This window comes from Mustela nivalis (assembly GCF_964662115.1).
Source record: "Mustela nivalis genome assembly, chromosome: 15".
In the NCBI taxonomy this organism is placed as follows: Eukaryota; Metazoa; Chordata; class Mammalia; order Carnivora; family Mustelidae; genus Mustela; species Mustela nivalis.
In genome coordinates, this window is record NC_139034.1 from 62,161,452 (window position 1) to 62,180,290 (window position 18,839).

General features: G+C 34.6%; 1 long non-coding RNA gene across 3 annotated transcripts in view; it reads left to right on the forward strand.

Moving 5' to 3' along the window:
- LOC309849138 overlaps positions 1–18,839 on the forward strand; it is a 262,806-nt gene that overhangs the window by 212,338 nt on the left and 31,629 nt on the right. For all 3 annotated transcript variants that reach the window (XR_014303519.1, XR_014303520.1, XR_014303521.1), the window contains one exon: positions 5,380–5,505. This is a non-coding gene — a long non-coding RNA (uncharacterized lncRNA). The remainder of the gene's footprint in view (positions 1–5,379; positions 5,506–18,839) is intronic.

Sequence of the window (18,839 nt, forward strand, 5' to 3'; positions counted from 1 at the left end):
TCCTTGGCTACCAGTATTATTCCAATCCATGGCTGGACTGTATTTTAAATTTTGTTTATATCTTTATGTCTGTTTTTATCAATGGGATTTCACTGGAATATTTTTGTAAGTCTAACCATTTACATTTCGCCATGAAGATGCTGCCAACTTTGAGAAGACTTCTGTATTTTTCTATTTTCTAAAAACCTTTTAATGTCATAGAATTTAACTCTACTTTGATGGTTCTGAAAGACTTGCAAATAAAGTTGTTTGGGTTTGATGCATTTTAAAGTAGGATCTTTTAAACGTCAATGATTTTCCGTTTTCATTGGGTCAATCTACTTATTTCATATTTTCTTCAGAATTCAACTTCTTGTTTTTTGAATTTATTGATGTAAAGTTACCAATAGTGATCTCCTATAATTAAAGAAATTTCCTCCATGTCTGTAGTTATGTTGCTTTTCTATTCTGAAAGCTGTTTGTGTTTTCTAACTTTTTTTAAGAGGCAAAAACTTGGTTTGTTGCACTAAATTCTTCGAAAAATCAGCTTTTGTTTTTATTTATATATTTTTGGTCTTCTTATTATATTTTTATGGGATTTGTTTTTTTATCTTCATTCTTTCCTTCCCATTATGAGTTGAGTCCCATTTTTTATTTTTCCTTGATTCTTCTGCTTCAATTTTTGGAAACAGCTTCAGGAGAATAGGTATTATTTCTTCTTTGAAAGTTTGGTAGAGGGTGCCTGGGTGGCTCAGTGGGTTAAGCCGCTGCCTTCGGCTCAGGTCATGATCTCAGAGTCCTGGGATCGAGTCCCGCATCAGGCTCTCTGCTCAGCAGGGAGCCTGCTTCCTCCTCTCTCTCTCTCTGCCTGCCTCTCTGCCTACTTGTGATCTCTCTCTGTCAAATAAATAAATAAAATCTTTAAAAAAAAAAAAGTTTGGTAGAATTCCCCAGGGAATCTGTCAGGTCCTGGGCTCTTGTTTTTTGGGAGGTTTTTGATCACTGATTCAATCTCGTTACTAGATACTGGTCTATTCAGGTTGTCAATTTCTTCCTGGTTCAATTATGGGAGTTTATAGTTTTCCAGGAATGCATCCATTTCATCTAGGTTGCTTAACTTATTGGCATGTAACTGTTAATAATAACTTCTGATGAATGTTTCTATTTCCTTGGTGTTAGTTGTGATCTCTCCCTTTTCATTCATAATTTTATTAATTTGAGCTGTCTCTCTTTTCTTTTGGATTAGAGTGGCCAATGGTTTATTGATCTTATTGATTCTTTCAAAAAAACAGCTTCTAGTTTCATTGATACATTCTACTGTATCTCGTTTCTATTTCATTGATCTCTGCTCTAATCTTGATTATTTCCCTTCCTGTGTTTGGAGCTGATTTAATTTGTTGTTGATTCTCTAGTTCTTTAAGGTATAGAGACAGCTGGTGTATTCTGGATTTTTCCATTTTTTTTGAGAGAGGCTTTCATGGCTATGTATTTCCCCCTTAGGACCGCCTTTGCTGTATCCCATAGGTTTTGGACCAGAGTGTCTTCATTCTCATTGGTTTCCATGAATTGTTTCAGTTCTTCTTTGATCTCCTGGTTGATCCAAGCATTCTTAAGCAAGGTGGTCTTTAGCTTCCAAGTGTTTGAGTTCCTTCCAAATTTTTCCTTGTGATTGAGCTCCAGTTTCAAAGCACTGTGGTCTGAGAATATGCAGGGAATAATCTCAGTCTATTGGTATCGGTTGTGCCCTGATTAGTGTCCCAGTATGTGATCTATTCTGGAGAAAGTTCCATGTGCATTTGAGAAGAATGAGTATTCTGTTGTTTTAGGGTGGGATGTTCTGTATATATCTATGAGGTCCATCTGGTCCAATGTGTCATTCAATGCTCTTGTTTCTTTATTGATTTTCTGCTTGGATGATCTGTCTATTACTGAGAGAGGTGTGTTAAGATCTCCTACTATTAATGTATTCATATCAATATGACTCTTTATCTTTTTTCTTTTTTTAAAGATTTTGTTTATTTATTTATTTGACAGACAGAGATCACAAGTAGGCAGAGAGGCAGGCAGAGAGAGAGAGAGGAGGAAGCAGTCTCCCTGCCGAGCAGAGAGCCCGATGTGGGGCTTGATCCCAGGACTCTGGGATCATGACCTGGGCCGAAGGCAGAGGCTTTAACCCACTGAGCCACCCAGGCACCCCAATATGACTCTTTATCTTGATTAATAGTTTTCTTATGTAATTGGCTGCTCCCATATTGGGGGCATAGATATTTACAATTGTTAGATCATCTTGGTAGATAGTCCCTTTAAGAATGATGTAGTGTCCTTCTGTATCTCTGACTACAGTCTTTAGTTTAAAATCTAATTTATTTGATATGAGAATCGCTACCCCAGCCTTCTTTTAAGGCCCATTGGCATGAAAGATGCTTCTCCATCCCTTCACTTTCAGTCTGGGTGTATCCTTAGGTTTGAAATGGGTCTCTTGTAGACAACATGTGGATGGGTCCTGTCGTTTTAACCAATCTGCAACCCTGTGTCGTTTTAAGGGTGCATTTAGGCCATTCACATTGAAGGTGATTATTCATAGATGTGTTTTTATTGACATCGTGTTACCTTTGAAGTCTTTCTTTCTGTAGATTGTCTCCATATTTCTGTTCAATGATATTCTTAGGATTTTTCCTCTTTTATAGAACCCCCCTTAATATTTCCTGCAGTGTCAGCTTGGTGGTCGCATACTCTTTTAGGCCTTGTTGGTCCTAGTTTGACTTCTTCATTGCCAATTTGGATACCTTTTATTTCTCTTTGTTGTCTGATTGCTGTTGCTAGGACTTCTAATACTATGTTGAAAAAGAGTGGTGAGAGTGGGCATCCTTGTCGTGTTCCTGATCTCAACGGGAAGGCTGCAAGCTTTTTCCCATTGAGGATGATATTTACTGTGGGTTTTTCATAGATAGATTTTATGAAGTTCAGGAATGTTCCCTCTATCCTTATACTTTGAAGTGTTTTAATCAGGAACAGATGCTGGATTTTGTCAAATGCTTTTTCTGCATCAAGTGAGAGGACCATGTGGTTCTTCTCTCTTCTTTTATTGGTTTGTTGTATCACATTGATTGATTTGCGAATGTTGAACCATCCTTGTAACCCAGGGATGAATCCCACCTGGTCATGGTGGATAATCTTTTTAATGTGCTGTTAGATCCTATTAGCTAGGATCTTGTCGAGGATCTTAGCATCCATGTTCATCAGTGATATTGGTCTGAAATTCTCATTTTTGGTGTGGTCTTTGCCTGGTTTGGGGATCAGGGTAATGCTGGCTTCATAAAGAGTCTGGAAGTTTTCCTCCTGCTTCAATTTTTTGAAACAGCTTCAGGAGAATAGGTGTTATTTCTTCTTTGAAAGTTTGGTAGAATTAACCAGAGAATCCATTTCCCTTGATTCTTGAAGTGAGTTTCTAATTTTTGTCAATCTTTTTTGTTTTGTTTTAGTCCTATTCAGCAGGTTTTGATATGTAGTGCTTTTCTAAATAATCTCTAATTTTAGAATTGATATTCTTTGTAACCCTATTTTAATACTGAAGTGTGTTTTATGTTTAAGAAGGTAAGTTTACTTTGGATTCCCTTTGCTTTTATTTTACAACAACTCATATTTTGACAAGATTTTTTTTTTAAAGTTTGATTCTAATTTAAATCTGTCTTTCTTCAGCTTTTGAACATTCTATGTGAATTATTATTCTATTTCCTTTCCTCCATTTTCCATTTCCCCTCCTGGAACTATTACTATGTGGATGGATGTCTGAATTGAGCCTACCTTCTATTTCTCTCATGTCATTTGACTCTTCTTCTTCTTCTTTTTTTGAATAGAGAGGGAGAGGGATAAGGGAGGGGCAGAGGGAGAGAGAGAATCTTAAGCAAACTCCACACTCAACCTGGATGCTGGGCTCCATGTCACAACCCCAAGATCATGACCTGAACTGAAATCAAGAGTCAGGCACTCAACTGACTGAGCCACCTAGGTGCCTCTACTCTTCATCCTTTTTGGCTGCCTTCCTGTGGAAATCCCTTGGCACTTGCATTAGCTCACTCAGTCTTCCATTAAATGTATACTACAGCACCATATCTATTTATTTTTAAATCTTAACAGTATTTTTTATTCTAATTATTTTTATTATATTTTTCTTAATGACAGTTTTTCTAAGAATACTAAAAGTTCTCCCAAATTTTTTTGTGAATCCTTATTATAGTAAAATTTTGTTTTATCTCATCTGCATCTTGAATATAGTCATTCTGTTGGTGAAAATTCATTATGTTATACTTTTGGTTTCCTGAAATACTTGGAGATTCATAGATCATTCATTTTTGTATGTGTCTGTATCAGTCAGTTTTAATAGGTATGATCTCATTCTAAATTCCAATTAGAATTATTTTCCCAGTGAAAGAAATATTTTCCATATCTATAGTTATGATACATCTCTTTGCTTAAAGTTGTGCTTTCAACTTTTTTAAAAAAATGCAATTTGGCAAAAATTTGAGTGTTTTATTAGATTCTTCAAAACGCCAGCTTTTGATTTTACTGATTAATAAAAATAACATAGTTCCTCTGTGTGTGTTTGTGTGTGTGTGTGTGTGTGCGCGCGTGCACAGATGAGCACACACAGCATGTATGCACATGTGTACTAGTAGTATGTACTCTGGCATGGAGATTTCTAGTCATTTTTTTCCTAAACACTTAGTGAACTGCCTTGATTGATTCCCCAGCTCATTCACTCAATTTAGGATTGTCTAGCTTGTAGAAAAATAGTTCTATTTGGAGGACAGCTCCTCTGTCGTTGAGGGGTACCCTTCTAAGATTTCTAATTTGCTATAACCTATGTCTATTTTTATATTTCTTTAGTAATTTCAAAAAATTATTTTTTAATCTATATTTTTTGTCTATATTTTTTATCTATTTGTTAAATTGAATTGAGCTTGATGTCTGATATTTTTCCCTGTGAAAATAAGTATTTTGGGGGTGCCTGGGTGGCTCAGTGGGTTAAGCCGCTGCCTTCGGCTCAGGTCATGATCTCAGGGTCCTGGGATCAAGTCCCGCATCGGGCTCTCTGCTCAGCAGGGAGCCTGCTTCCTCCTCTCTCTCTCTCTCTGCCTACTTGTGATCTCTCTCTGTCAAATAAATAAATAAAAATCTTTAATAAAATAAAAAAAAGAAAATAAGTATTTTGTTTAGTGATAATGATAATTTCAGCATGTTTTGCATTATGAACTGAATGTTTATGTTCCTTCAAAATTCATATGTTGAAGCTCTCGCCCCCAGTGTGTTGGTATTAGGAAATGTGGTTTCTGGGAGGTAATTAGGTTTAGATGAGGTCAGGAAAATGGGGCCTTCATGATAGGATTCTTATCCTTATAGAAAGAGGAAGAGACAACAGAGCTGCTTGCGTCCTGTGAAGGTGGCCATCTGCAATCCATAAGGAGGACCCTCACCAGGATCTAAATCTAACAGCACTTTGACCTAAAATTCTCAGCTTCCAGAACTGTGAGTAATAAATATCTATTGTTTAAGCCACCCTGTATATGGTATTTTGTTCCAGCAGTCCTAGATAACTAAGGCATTCTGATAAATTTTTTTTTTTAATTTATTTGACAGAGAGAGGACATGAGTAGGCAGAGAGAGAGAGAGAGAGAGAAACAGGGAAGCAGGCTCCCTGCCAAGCATAGAGCCTGATGCGGGACTCAATCCCAGGACCCTGAGATCATGACCTGAGCAGAAGGCAGCAGCTTAACCCACTGAGCCACCCAGGTGCCCCCTGATAAAATTTTTCCCAAAACATTTCTTAAATGGCTTAAGTTGCTATTTACCCTATTGACCCTGGCTGAAAAATCCTGTATTCTGTAGGAATCCTAAGGCTGACCTTAATTTCCTTAGACCTTCTTCTTCTTCTTCTTTTTTTATTTTTAAGTTATTTAGGCATTAGACTATATCTAAAATGATGAGATGTTCTCTACTTACAAATGACCCCTAGATCATCAACTGCTTGTGCTGGGCAAGTTGCTAAACTCTCTGAACTTTAACTTGGCCCTTGAGTTATAGCAGTGTCCTTCAAAATTTAGTATGAATATGAATTATCTGGGTATCCTTTTAAAAAGCAGATTTTGATCTGGGATTTAAAAGGCAGATTTTTTTTTTTAAAGATTTTACTTATTTATTTGAGAGAGACAAAGAGAGAGGTTACAGGTAGGCAGAGGGGCAGGCAGAGAGAGAGAGGGGGAAACAGGCTCCCCACTGAGCAGAGAGCCCGATGCGGGCCTCGATCCCAGACTCTGAGATCATGACCTGAGCTGAAGGCAGAGGCCCAACCCTCTGAGCCACCCAGGCGCCCAGATTTTATATTTGGGATATAGCCTGATAAACTGGATTTCTAGCAAGCAACCAAGTCATGCTGGTGTTGTGGGACAGTTTGAATAGCAAAACAAATGTTTTCTAATTTCCCTGAGTTATCTATACGCATCAATTAAATGAAGCACTTGATATATAAAGAGGCAATCAGAAACAGTGACACCGATTTCTCATCTCCCCAGTGTCTCTTCTGTTTTCCAGGTGAGATTATCTCACAGGGCAGGTGTGGCTGGTGACAGGGTAATGTTAATAATGTACCTTTGGACCATAGTTTGATTTCAGCAAGGGTCCTGTTATAGGTTCCCTTTACCCCAAAGGGGATCAGCCTAGAGTTATAAATGAGACTCTATAATCATGGGAGAAAGCAGAATGTGCATTGCTGTTGTCTCATACCGTACTGTTTTTGGAGAGACCTGGGGCTTCATGCTTCTTCTCCCTTGAGTGGTTACATAAAAGCAGAACTTGTGTCTATTGACTTCTCACCTTTAAGGCCTGTTCATAAGAATGGGTTTTGTACTTCCTGGTAGCTCAGCAGCTTTACCTTGCTAAGTGACACAGATTTCCATTGCATGAAAAATACTTGTGGTCACATTTCCTTGACCAACCCAAAAGTGTTACCTGTTTTCTGATCAAGTACTTCTTGTTTGTAAACTCACAGGATACTTGTTCTCTTTTTATTTTTATTTATATTTAATTTTTTAAAAATTTTCAAAAGATTTTTATTTACTTGAGGGAGAGACAGAGAGAGAAAGAGCACAGAGCAAGAGGGAGAAGCAGATTCTCTGCTGAGCAGGGAGCCTGATGCAGGGCTCAATCCCAGGAACCCAAGATCATGACCTGAGCTGAAGGCAGACACTTAACCAACTGAGCCACCCAGCTGTCCCTATACTTCTTTTCTTATCTTTTAATACTGAGAACAACAAACAGAAAATTTAAGGTATTCCCTTTACAACCCATAGACTAAAATTCATAATTTGGATTTGACATATTTCCTCCAATATTGATGTATAGTCTTAAGTAATTTTTAGGCTTATACTTCTTTTATTCAGACATAGGCTGTAAATTATTTTTGGCAAGGTACAGCTCCTATACAATGATTTGTGGATACAGTGGCATTCATTTTGTATTTTTAATCAAATGAGTTTTAGTTTTAAATTTAGTAAACATTTTCCAATGACACTTTATTGCCTCCAAAGTACAGAAAGAATGATTAACAATTACCTGACAAGTTGGGCATACCAATATTAGATGGTATTGTTGAATTTTCTCTAACCTTAAATATTACATACAAAAAAGACAGAATATATCTTATGGTGATTAATTACTTCTACCGGATGTGTGTGTGTGTGTGTGTGTGTGTGTGTGTGTGTGTGTGTGTGTGTTTTCATGAGAGAGTCTAGTGTGCTTTAAGTAAGGAGAACTTTGGAAATAACTTCCTAAATGATAGATACAACTTAAAGTGATGAAATAAAATTTAAAATGCAGTCAAGAGTGTGAACACTTCGAGTGTGGTAATAAAAGCTAAAAATGAGGTCTCCAAGTTCATGGGCAACCAAAAGAGAGAATACTAAAATCGATAACACATATGAAAAATTTTCAAGTAATAATAAAAAATAGAAGAAAGAGAACACACCATTTTCACTGGGGAACAAAAGACTCTACTAAATCCAGCAAAGTTCTTGAATCATCTCAACTACAGTTTTTCAAAATCTACATGGAATTTTCCTAGATCTCACATCCTATAACCAACTCTTTAGAGAGCACAGAGAAGAGGTCATTAGAAAAATCTCATTCAGTTGGATAAGCTCGTGTCCTAAGCACTTTTTCATTTCATTTCAAATAACTCTTACTACCAAAATGTTGTTAGAATGGATGATAAATTGTAGAATAACCTACCCTGGGGCAGAAAAGGAAGGTAAATAGAACTAACAGAAATAGGAACATATCTTCCACTATAAGCATCCATATCAAAGTCTGTTTCGTGCTAATTTGGAGCAAGAATGCATGTTCTACTAAGCAACAACAAACAGCCCGTACCAAACTAAAGGGGAAGGCAGTGGGAAGAAAAACTACAATATTTGCTCGACTATGTCCTTCAGTGAAGTAGTCTCTGCTCAAGGGCTCAGTTCTTGACTCATCAGCATGTTCCCTTAAAAGCTTGGAGCCAGTCATTCTGTCTAACGCAGGCAAATCTGTCTGTGGTAGAGGTCAGTATAGATGGAAGCCTATGAGGAAATATACTCCCACGCCTTAATCGCCTTCATTTTTTTCGGGATGAACATCTGTTCTTGTCTTACAATCAGGAGAGCTAGTATCATGGGAAGTAAAGGCTTTTTCCTAGACTGGTCTCTTGCCCAATACCACATCCTGAGGTGCTGAGAAGAGAAAGAACAGCTGGGAAGATACCAGTGCCAGCTGTTAGAAGCCTGTTTCCATGATTTTTAAGGATCAAATGGAGGAAATTGGGTATGTTAGAGCTGCATGGAGACTTAAACTTGCAAAAGTTTCTTTAGAAAAATCAAAAGCAGAAACCCCCCCCCCCCCCATATCTTACAAGGAATATAAGATAGAAATTACTTTGTAATGGGAAGAATATCATTCCATTTTTTATTCTGTAAATATACCAAATAGTACGTAAACAGGATTTTACCCTAATTATGTTTTGCCTATCTAATATTAGTTCTTATACTTTCAGTTGATAAAAACAGTGTTTTTTTCCCCTCTCTATAATTTACATATAAATCAAAATCTTGGAGTCATTTCTGACACCTTCCTCTGACATTTTAATTTTGTTTCTTTTTTTTTTTTTTTAAGACTTTTTTAAAGTGATTTCTATACCCACCCAATGTGGGGCTTGAACTTAATATCCTAATATCAAGAGTTGCTTGCTCCATTGAGAGAGCCAGCCAGGCACCACTTAATTTTGTTTCTTTATCACTCTCATGAGATTCCTCTGATTCTATCTTCATAGGTATAACCATTTTTCCCTGAAACAATTCTGGATACTGTCGTTAACTGAATTTCCTTAAAGCAACGCTTTCTAAACTTTCTCCCTCAAAATCCTTCAATAAATTGTCCTTGATTTCCAGGTAACATATTAAATATTTTTGTATTCAAAATCTTTCAAAATTTGTATCAATAAATTTTCCAATGGTATATTGTCTATACTTCCTTTACATAAAATCCATGTTCTATGCAAACTGAAATATTTAATATGGCAAGAAAGACCCTTCACAAGTCCATCTGTCTAGTTATAACACATATACTCTTTGTTCCAACCAGGTAAAACTCTCCAATCTTCTTCTAATGCTTTCAGATAATTCATGTGTTTGTGCTTTTGCAAACTATTACTCCCTCAAATATCCTCTTTCCCTCAATGTTTGAATTCCAAGGCTTAAGTTAAGAACACCCTGGGGAGAAAGTTACATGTGAAAGAATGAGACTGGGTTACTTTCTTATATCACACATAAAAACTAAAAATGGATTAAAGACCTAAATGTGAGACCTGAAACCATAAAACTCTTAGAAGAAAACACAGGCAGTAATTTCTTTGACATTGGCCTTTTTTTTTTTTTAAGATTTTATTTATTTATTTGACAGACAGATCACAAGTAGGCAGAGAGGCAGGCAGAGAAAGAGAGAGAGAGGGAAGCAGGCTCCCTGCTGAGTAGAGAGCCCGATGTGGGGCTCGATCCCAGGGCCCTGAGATCATGACCCGAGCCGAAGGCAGCGGCTTAACCCACTGAGCCACCCAGGCACCCTGACATTGGCCTTTGCAACATTTTTCTAGCATGTCTCCTCAGGAAAGAGAGACAAAAACAAAAATAAACTATTGGGACTATACAAAAATGAAAACCTTTTGCACAATGAAAGAAACCATCAACAAAATTAAAAGAAACCTACTGAATGGGATGAGATATTTACAAATGTTATATCCAATGAGGGGTTAATGTCCAATATATATATATTTAAAGAACTTGTGCAACCTAATATCAAAAAGCAAATAATCCAGTTAAAATGGACAGAGGACCTGAACAGACATTTTTTCCACAGAAGACATACAGATAGCCAAGAGACACATTAAAAGATCTCAACATCAGTAATTGTGTGGGAAATGCAAATCAAGACCCTAATGAGAAACTTTACACCTGTCAGAATGGCTAGAATCAAAAGGACAAGAAACAAGTGTTGGCAAGGACGTGGACAGAAAGCAACACTTGTGCACTATTGGTGGGATTATGAATTGGCCCAGCCACTATGGAAAACAGTATGAAGGTTCCACCTCAAATTAAAAGATAGAAATACCATATGATCCATTAATTCTACTACTGAGTATTTACCCAAAGAATATGAAAACACTAATTCAAAGAGATAGATGCAGCCCTATGTTTATTGCAGCATTATTTACAATAGCTAAAATATAAAACAACTGGTCTCCATTGATAAATAAAGAAGAGGTGTATATCTATATCTATATCTATATCTACATCTCTATCTCTATCTCTATCTATATCTATCATGGAATGGAAAGAAGAGGTGTATATATATCTCTATATATAGATATATGTATCTATAGTGGAATATTATTCAGTCACAAAAAGAATGAGATCTTGTCATTTGTGACAAGATGAATGGATTTAGAAGGTAGAATGCTAAGTAAAATAAGAGAGAGAAAAATAAATACCATATTACTTCACTTATATGTAAAATCTAAGAAACAAAACAAATGAATAAGACAAACAAAAAGCAGAAACAGACTCATAAATACAGAGAACATATTGATGGTTGCCAAGGGGGATGAGGTAGGGGTTGGTCAAATGGATAAGAGGAATTGGGAGATACTGGTTTCGGAATGAATCAGTCATGAGTATAAAAGGTACAGCATAGGGAATAGAGTCCATGGACTGTAATAGCATTGTATGGTGACAGATGGTAGGTACACTGTGGCAAGCACAGCAGTGTAGTATATAAATTTGTTGAATCACCTGAGACTAACATCTTCTCTTCCCAGAGACTCCTTCAACTCCCCATCAATTTGTGCCTTCAGTAGTTAGTGGTGAGAGAGCCCACGGGCTTTGAAATGAAGCCATCTTTGTTTTGAGAAGCACGACTCCACTCCCAGCCTGAATTACATGCTTTCAAGACATTGTAGGCATATATATATCACGTGTGTAGCACTTGACATTGTAATTCTCTCTTCATATCACAGTCCCAACCACCTGGCAGATGACTAAATTAATACAGGAACCATATTTTTTAAAAAAATCTTTGTAATTTAATATTTAGTATTTTGCCCTGCATATGGGAGGTGCTCAATAACTGTTACTGAATATGAATTGATGGCTTTATTTCCATCAGCTTGAAAATCTTTGAAAATCTTTTTTCTCACCTCAGCATCCTTCTAAGTCAATCCTAAATCTACACAAATATTTCCTTTTTATATTCTTTCATTTTAAAGTTATCTTTCATATGGAATCATTTTACAGCTCTTTTGGAAGTCTACACCAGTCATCTTCACTGATTTCCTCTCAGTTACATTTTAGTTATTTCCAAAAGAATCCACGTATTGTGAGCATGATTTTTGTTTGTTTTTTTTTTTACAGAAACTATTTGCTTTTTTCATATTTATTATGTTTGTTTCATTGGCCCACCCATTAATATAAACGCGCATGTTCATCAAGAAGTTGATACTTATTGGTCTGTATTTCTCAGACTAACATTTATGATCTTTTACCTGGATTTGATTCACACTATGACCTTATAGTCCTACAGTACGGGAGAAGTGAAATAATAAATTTTACCTTTTCCCCAAGAGTTTTACACTTTCACCTATGTGTTTTTCAACCTCATTTATGGATATAATCCCATTCTAGGAAATTATGCTGATAAATATGGTTAATTTTACATGAGGGTTTATTTTCTTTACTTCCAATAAATATTTAGGAATAAGCATCTGTCAATTTTCCTCAATAAAGAAAGACCAAGGCATGCAGTTCAATACTAATCTCTACTGGTTCTCTCCTCCGTATTCCCCCCCCCATTTTTTTTCCCCCCAAAGTACACATCAATGTCTGGCATAATAAACAGTTTACTTATTATTTATCTTTCCTCATTGAAATATAAGGGCCATGGAGGTTGGGACATGAGGCTATTTTGTTCATTGATTTTTTTTTTTTAGGATATTATATTCTAGAAACTTGAACAGTGCTTGATGTAGAATAGTTCTACAATAAACATTTGTTGAATAAATAAATTCATTTAGTTTTTTTTTATTTTTACTTATTGCTAAACATGTCTTCTACATATTGATCATCAAATGCCACTGTTGTCTTTCTCGTATTGATGAGCTGAATTTTTAATATTCATTTACATATTTCCCTGCCCTTCTTCTAGCTGGTTATTTCCTTTTTCTCTCTTGAGTATTCATAGTTTTTTCATTATTTATGCCACTAGAAAGAAATTTTAAAAGGAACTTGGATTAGAGAAAATAAGTCAATATTTTCTTACATCTTGTGAAGAAAAAGCATCTGATAAGGTTTAAAAAGTCTATAAGCCAAAAAACACTGCCCATCTCAGAAATGAGCTGGTCCTATCCTTTTTGGATTTAAGTGAAACACAGTAGAGTGGAACGCCACTTGGTACTCAAGCTGTGGAATCACTGTTGGATTTATTAACACAACGGCCATGCTTTCTCCTTAGGAGAAACTATCATCGTTTTTGTAATCATAGCATATTAGGTTAATAACATGGTTTTCATTCACTGTTGATAGTTTAGGACTGGTTATTTTCAGTTCAAATGTGCCAGATAAAATGATTCAGTATTTCATGGTGCTTATATCACAATACATAAAATAGGATAGATATTTCAAAAATAATTTTTATAAATGTTTATGAATATTAAAAAAAATTCTGACTTTTTAATACTTGATCACTTTGAATAACACCATTCAGATTGAGTCTGATCCAGCTTCTTTCTGACTTTCTGACTCAATCCAGTCAAAACTTTAAAATTTAAATACCAGGATCCAATCAAATTGGTTTCCTTACAAATAACTTAAGAGTTAGCCACATGAGATGCGGTAGGATTACACTGAACCTTTGATGAGGATTTATGCTCCCAAAGCATAGCAAAGGCAAATAGTTAAAGTTAGACAAATTTACATGCATACCCAGAGGTAACAAATCTTCAAGGGTGCGAGTATAGGACATAGAGAATTCCTATTTGTTTCTTTGCCAATTTCGTGCTATGTTTCTTCATTCAACCCATAATTGCATTGCTAAAGATTCCACTGTGGCAAGTGAAAGGATGAATGGAATTTAGGTCTCTTTTGTGAGCTCTAAGAGGAAAGAGAAAGGACACAGTAAAGCTTTTATTGACCCAACTCCAAATCCAGTGTGTCTAACTAGGAAATTGTTCATTCAGATGAAAGCTAAAAAGCATCTCAGCCTAATGTGGCTGAGACAGCAAAATCAATTTTGAACACAACAGCTCTGTTTAGTAACTGTTTAAAGGAACAAAAAAGGGCCTGCACAAATTAGTAAGTGATATTAAATATAAGACATATATAGCTTATACCGTATATCCCTTTTATAATATGTTATTTTATAAATACTAATTTACCGGTGAAGTAAAAATGTGTATTTTCTTCACCCATTAAAAAACAAAAAAACAAAAAAAAACAAAAAATGCTATCTTACCAAACAGTGTCTCTCCTGTAAGTTATTTTTAATATCACAATTAATTTATGCCTTTGACCTAACCTTTCTTTCCAAAGACAGGATGCATTTACTCTCCCTATGAATAATATTTTATCCCACTCCTCTAGCATAAATAATTCTTGTCCAGATTTAAGGATATGTCTTCACCTTTATTTTGTTTTTTTTATTGGCTGATAGTTTGCTTAATGCCAATTTTTAAAAAGGATAAAGCAATATTTAAATGGATTTTTATAACTCATTCTAGGATGAAAGTTTTATTTGGAAGAAAGGATTTTTAAGTGATTGATTACGTGATGCTATGAAAGAAACACCTCAATAAACATCTACTTTTATTGGATTTCTTGGACATTGAATCAGAGTTTGTTAGTGATTGTCTAGCTTCCACTGTGAAAACTTTTTTGGCTTTAGAAACAAGCAATTTAACTTGTTTCCACTGTACACCTCTTTGTTATCCATGGTTTGACAGATAAGCTCTAGATTTAGTAGTTGTCAATCAATATAAGCCTTTAAAATATCTAATATCACTTCCTCATACTGTCTTCTTACAGAAAATGTCATCTCACCTGAGTATGTTTTCATAGTGACATACTATATTCTATATTTCAACACTTTTCACTGGATTTATATTAGGGAATGAGGTAATCACTGAAAATCATGCTTTTTTTCTTTAATGGCATATATTTGATATATTCAGCTTGGTGAGCATTTCAGATTTCAGTATAAGATAACCAACAAGGCTTTAAATATTTGTCAAATGATGAGTTTACATTTACTTACATCAGAAGGAATCTGTTTTATAGATGTCAACATGTTATTGATTTCATTAAATAAAGACCGTCTGATAGGCTAGACTCTGGGATGTACCAACAAAAAATATCACAACAACCGATTCAATTGAAATAGACTTATATTGTATGCCATGCACATTTGCCTATCTGCACACAAGTATAAAAGAGTAGATTATCTTTCCAGCAACTTATCTAATATTATCTCTAAAATCATCAGCATATACTAGACTATACTGAAGTGTCTGCCATGTGATCATTATTGTAGATAAAAGAACTGATTTGATTGTTTTAGTTTATTGAAGATTCTACAGCCAGATACAATGTGTTGTGCAGTATTAAGCTGTTTGCATCATCACGGTATGTAGTTTTATATTAATATGTTAGGAAATAGGAAATGCACATGTAAATTCATTTTAAAGGTCATAATGGCATCTTTATTTCAAAATAGGTATGTGCAATTTGATATTTTCCCACTATATCTTTTATGTTCCAGTTATGAGTTTCTATAGGACTTCTTTGTACCATGCTTTTTCTTTTCTGCTTTTCCCCTTACTTCTGTAGAACATCCCTCATATACTCTCCTGGGTAATTCCTTCTCAATTTAAATGCTGTTTTCCCCTATTTAGATGCTAGTATACCTGAGCCTGGACTAAGTACTCTGATAACAAGAGTATTTCCACTGTTGCATGTGCCAGATTACATATATATGTATGTATGTATTTAAATTGTATTTTTATTTCTTTGAAAAATATTATTCTATATATTTAAGATGTTTAATATGATGATTTGATATACATAATATTGTGGAATGATTACGAAGATCAAGGTGGTTAATATTCATCATATTTAAATGATCCACTAGTACTTCCATTTCAGGCATCAACTACTCAAAAAATGGCCATTTTAGTCAACTTTGTACCTCATGTTTATGACAACAGCATTGACACCAAATTCTCAGGAACTGTTTTATTTTGTTTCACCTTTGTTTTTTGGGTTTAATACCTTTATTATAAAATGAAACAAATATGTGAGGCCATATAAAATAAATGGGTAGCTCAATAATTTTTTTTTAAGTTGAACACATCCATAATCACCACCCAGTTTAAAAAAAAAAAAAATTAGAATGATGCCATCCTCCCCAGCAGACACTCCATTTTCCCCATCCCAGACAAAACCTTTCCATCACTTCAAAACTAACAATTATAGTATTATTTCTGCACTTTTCTTTATTTTATTACACAGGTGTAAATGCTTAGATGGTAGTTTATTCATGCCTATTTATTTTTAATTTGATTTTTTTTTTTTTTTTTTAGTTTACAGGTTTCATTTTCATTTATTTATTTTCCTTATAATTTATCTGTTCTAGAATCTGGACTATTTACAGTTTCCTACACCCCGGGTTTTGCTGATTTCAAACTGTTGAAAGTTCTTCTGTCCTCCCAGGTTCCTGTATCTAGACCCAGAAGCTTGATCAGACTCAGGTTTGATCTCTTTGTTTAGCTTATAGGTTACGATATGCTTATTCATCAGGAGGCATATTATTTCTAGTTTCTGTACTTTTATTTTATTTTGGTTTTTGTTAGCAGTCATCGATACTGTCTTGACCTGTTGATTCATTGAAGGTTACAGAATGATTATAATTCTTTTAATTATTGCTCGGTATATTTTAAAAATAAACTTGGCATACTTTTATTTAATAGTTTTTTAGGTAATATATTTTTCCTTATCCTTCAAAACTGACTAATTAGGTTTTTAATAGCATTATTAGTTCTATAAAGAACTACATATTATTTGTCACATCAAATGTTTATATCTTCATATTTATAAAACAAATGTTTAGATTATTTATTTTACAAAGTAGTTCAAATGAGTAAGCATGATACAATGTGTTGTTTAATAAAAAGACAAACCAATACTTATCAATATAGCCTGTTTTAGGAACTAGACTGATTTTTTTAAAAGAAAACCAAACTATCTACTTCCTAGAGTCAATAACTTTGCTGTTCCTTTAATCAGGATCTTCTGGGAATCATTTATTACTTTATTTTTTTCCAGCTTTTTGCAATGTAATTGACATATAACTTTGTATAAGATTAAGAGATACAATGTGATGATTTTATGCATGTATCCGTTGCAAAATGATTAACACAGTAGAGTTAGTTAACATCTCTATTCATATAATTGTCTTTCTTATGTGTGGTGAGAATATTTAAGATCTACTTTCTTAGTAACTTTCAAATATTTAATACAATATTATTGTCTGTAGTTAGCATGATTTATATTGGATCTCCAGAAATTATTCACCTTATAACTGCAAATTTGTACTCTTTCACCAGATTCTCCCTATTGTTCCCACCCACAGCTCCTGGCAATCCCCAGAGGGAGGAAAGGGGCAGAGAAGAGGGAGAGAGAATCTGAAGTAGGCTCTGATCACACAGTACAGAGCCCCGTGGATGGCTTTATCTCACAACCCCAAGATCATGACCGGAGCCTAAATCAAGAGTTGGGCTCAAACGATCGAGTCTCCCAGATGCCCCAGATTTAGCTTTTTAAAATACGTGTAAATGAAATCAGACAGTATTTGTCTATCTTTGTCAGACTTATTTCACTTTAGCATAACCTTCCAAATTCTACCCATGTTGTTACAAAAGGCAGATTTACTTTTTTTTTTGTGACTGATAATATTCCATTGTGGTGTGTGTATGTGCCTCACACTTTCTTTATCCATTCATCCATTGATGGATAGTTACATTGTTTCCATGTCTTTGCTGCAATTGTAAATAATAATAGTGAATAATGTTGCAAGAAACACAGAAGTGAAGATATTTCTTTGAGATAGTCATTTCATTTCCTTCAGATATATACCAAGAAGTGGGATTGCTGGATCATATAGTAGTTCTATTTTTAATTTTTTAGGAAACCTTCATACTGTTTTCCATAGTGGCTGTACCAATTTACATTCCCATCTATACTCTAGATAATTGATTAGATAATTAATAGATAATTGATTTTAGATCATTGAAAAATTTAGATAATTGATTTGAGACTTTTTGCTTTTTCAAATATAAATATTTACATTGCAAATCCTTCCTCTTAAGTAATTCTCTAGCTGCATCCTGCAAATTTAAACTAGTTGTATTTTTATTCTAAGTCGATTTTAAATATTTTCTAATTTTCTATGGGAGTTTGTTTTGATACATCAGTTATTTAGAAATATTTTTGTTAAATTCTCCAATATTTGGGGATTTTTCTTGTGTTGATTCATACATTAATTACATTGTGGTCAGAGAACATACTTTCTATGATTTCAATCCTTTATAAATTCATTGCATTTTTCCTTTTGGGGGTAGAGGGGCCCAAATTATGATGTATCTTGGTGAATATTTTATATGCACTCAAAAAAAAGAAGGTGTATTTTGCTATTGAGTGGAGTGCACTAATGTCAGTTAGTTCAATATATTACATACTTAGTCTATCAATTACTGAGTGAGGAATGTTGAGGTCTCCTACTGAATTGTGCATTCAATCCTATAGTTTTTTTTTTTTTATTTCATGTTATATGAAGCCCTATTGTTAGATGTGTATATGGTTAGCATTGTTATAGTTTCTTGTTGAATTGACCCCTTTATCATTAGGACTTTGGGTTTTCCATCTAGTTTCTTTATCAATTTTATATGAGGATTGAAAAAAAAAAACTATCATTACCTTTTCACAATTCTCAGGAAAAAAACTTTATATGAATAAAATGACCAAGAATATCATAAGCCCAGAAGCTGCCTTTATATGTAGTAAAGGAAAGATATCTTCTCTCACCAGCACATATCTATGAACATGTATTTTGGTAAGCAAATTATATTTGAATTAGAAAAAGGTGCTTTCTCCTATGGACACATGCAGCCCTTGGCCAGGTACACAACTTGGTGTGAAGCATCAGGCTAGATTTTTTTTGCCCCTAGTCACTCTTAA